This window comes from Arachis ipaensis, chromosome B06 (genome assembly GCF_000816755.2).
Source record: "Arachis ipaensis cultivar K30076 chromosome B06, Araip1.1, whole genome shotgun sequence".
In the NCBI taxonomy this organism is placed as follows: domain Eukaryota; kingdom Viridiplantae; phylum Streptophyta; class Magnoliopsida; order Fabales; family Fabaceae; genus Arachis; species Arachis ipaensis.
In genome coordinates this window covers 135,340,009-135,343,369 of record NC_029790.2, presented here as the reverse complement: position 1 = coordinate 135,343,369, position 3,361 = coordinate 135,340,009, and the positions used below count along the sequence as shown (strand labels likewise).

The 3,361-nt window shown below is 34.1% G+C and overlaps 1 long non-coding RNA gene across 1 annotated transcript; it reads right to left on the bottom strand.

Moving 5' to 3' along the window:
* Nucleotides 1,606–3,210, bottom strand: LOC110263653. The gene is made up of 3 exons (XR_002349546.1): nt 2,914–3,210; nt 1,906–2,032; nt 1,606–1,759 (listed from the first exon to the last, which is right to left on the bottom strand). It is a non-coding gene; the product is annotated as an uncharacterized LOC110263653 (long non-coding RNA).

Below are 3,361 nucleotides of genomic sequence, written 5' to 3'. Positions count from 1 at the left end.
TATATATCAATAAATTTTTATATTATGTATAAAAATTTATGTGCTATATCATCCATAAATAATTTAAGTATTATGTATAAAACTTTATGTATTGTGTGTAAAATCTATGTGCTTTAATTTATAATAAAATTTATGTACTAAAAAGACTGCAAAAACAAAAAATTAAGTGATAGATGCATGTATTATTTTTGCTGAATTTGTATCAATTTAGTTGGACTTGACTATAAAAGATGTTTGTACATACAGGATCACCATAAAATTTATTAGGTCAATGTTTAGAAAGAACGAGTCAAAGCGAAAAACTTAAAGGAGTTAATTAGTCTTGGAATAGTGAACCAGATATATATTTGATGTATGTATTGACCTTTTTTATGATATATTCATAAATCGATGCATGTATTGTAATATAGATTACAGTTTAGAAAATAAATGTATTAATAAAAAAATCAATATATGTAATGGAGAAATAATTAAGATTTAGCCATAAAAAACATATTTTTATTTTTGTAAAATTCAGATACTTCAATATATATATTTGTGTCTTTTAAAAATCAATATAAATCTAGCTAGCATATTATATACATATAGAAAAGTAACTTTTAGAATTATAAGTAATTGAATTATCTACATTTAAATGTAATTGGCTCTGCTTGCATCAATTATTATGTAACTAAGATTAAGAAAAATAACTAATTAATTATGTTCTCTGCTTTTTGTAAAACTTAGAGAGTGAAAACTCACATCATGGAGAAGGTACCAATATTCTCTTCCAACATTGACACTCAATTGTGACCTCAATCTCTCATACTACACACGTCATCCAGATCGCACTATAAGCATTAATCTTTGCTGGTCTAGAAAATTGGACCAATATAATGCAAGTGACATACACAACCAAAAGATTTACGTGGTTTTGATTGAGGTGCTGACCTGAGTGCCAACCTAATTGGAGTTGGTCGGATTTCAGCCAGGAATACTTCAAAAAGTGCAGACTAAGAATGAACATCATATACAGAAATACAAAATTAAGCTTTCGACCTTACAAATCACAATACAATAACGGTACTCTCTAGTATTTAATTTAGAAAAAGTCTAGGGGCCAGCACTTTTATTAAAATTTGGCCAGCACTTAACCAGCAAAAGAAAAATGAATAATCCCACACCATTAGATGCAATCTCACACCATTAAAAACACTAATGTTGGCTAATTGATGGTTACAAATCACAAACCTGCTAGCCCCCTAGCACTCCTCAATAATTTATACTCACTCAACTTAAATAACAGATATCATAAATCAAAGAGATATTAGTTGGTAATGTGTTCAACAAAAGAGTTAGTCATAGACCTTCTTTTCATACACTTTCTGAATAGGAAATTAGTTCAAGCAATCAAGGTTCGGAGTCCATTGTCTGCTTCACACCAAAAATAAAGAAGGGAACAGAAACTTTCTATCACAAGTTGCATTAACAACGTCTTGCTTGCATCCCGTTCTCTTGCATCTGCAAATACAAATGACTAGAAGTTGTGGTATGCATGTATAAAATACAAGTATAATGAAATATAGCTTTTGAAAATAGTCATAGACCTCAGAATTAGAACTTGCCTGCATACACTCATCACACACCCTGAATGAAACCCTTGCAACATTGATGCTAGAATGATTTGTGATGGGGAAACTCAGCAAGGTCTTGCCACTTCATGAACTTCCCAAAAGAACCCAGAGTTTAATAATCTTGATAGATTTCTCAGGCAAGCTTTCTAATCAAAAGAATTCCGATCTTTCCATGAGTTTACGTCTTACGAATTTCAGCCCCAAAACAAAAACAAAAGGGGACCAGGAGGGCATGCTTGATATCAACAAGTGAAAATACCACAAGTAGACAACTGATCAAGTTAACCCTTACCCACAGTTTATAATGATGATGGCACAATACCCCGGTGGTCCACTGAAGCAACTTCACCTCATTTTTCAAAAAGCTATGTCATCCACCTAGACAAGCAATGCTTATGTAGGTGCTCCGGCAAATCTGCCTAGAAAAATTAGTGGTCACAAAATCAAAATAGCAGAATAACCAGTTTATATCATCATTACAAAGATCTGCGTATTTTCTTATTCTAAATGCTCTACAGGATGTACTCATGTATCTGAAATTATTCAAAAGCTAGAACCGGACAATTATACATGAACTAAGCATGTCTCAAACCAAAACATTTTCTGGTTCAGTCGCAGTTTAAAACTCTCCTAATAATAAAAACAGGTATGTATATCATATGAAATAAAAATTCAGAGCTTCAGAATCCAAGTTATTTCAAATGGTACAAATTGATTGATCTATATCAACAACTAAAACACAACCCGAGTATCCAAATATTCAGGAGATTTCAATAACAAAATATGAGGTAAGAACAATTTCAATTTCAATTTTCAAAGCAATCTTGCAATTCTCTGCCCCTACACAAGTCAACCAGCATATCAAGACAAAGTACTTCTATAAATTTTCTAAGTTCTAATAGTACATGAAAACAACCGGCGAAACTATATAACATTTCAATGAGTAGCGTGCACACTATAGGAAAGTAAAAAATATTCAACGAAATCATTCAATTTAACCATTATTTTAGAAAATCAGCAATTTAGATAAATAAAAATTTATAAAATCAATATTATGCAATTACTAACTCAGTAATTTAAACAGGATAAAAAATATTAATGTAGTCTCCAATTTAAATAAAAAGAAGCAATTCCATATCAGAAACCAAGAACACAACAAAACCGAATAATTAAATAAAACTAAACAAAAAAAATAAAGAAGCAAGAACAACCTTCACAGTTTCACAACACAGCAGCTGAGCAATCATCAACAGAATGTGTTCTCAAAACTCAAAATCGAATAAAAAAGAGAGTCATGTACCTAACAGAGGCGAGCAAGGCTGGAGGCGACCAAGGCTAAGCTCGGTGGAGGGACAAATCGCAGCTGAAGGCAGCACAACTGGAGGAGAGACTGGAGGCGGCACGGCAGAGGGAGAACTCGGGCTTCAAGAGGGCGATGGCAGAGCAATGGGGGACGTCGTTGGCTAGAGAAGAGAGAGACGCCGCCAGATGGAGCAGAGGAGGAAGCTGCGATTGAAAAAACAGAGGGACAACAAAGGCTGAAGCAGAAGAGGACGCGGCGACGACACCCTCTGACGGAGGAGAGAAGTTCAGCGATGGAGAAGGTGGCTGCTAGGGCTGCTATTAGGGTTGGGTTTGAGTCAGAAACCGTTAAAAACCTGTCGGAAATTAAAAAATCGGCTGCTTATTTCAAAAATCGGTCAAAAACCGTTAAACCGGCCGATCTGACCGAATCGGGTCCTGGCCAC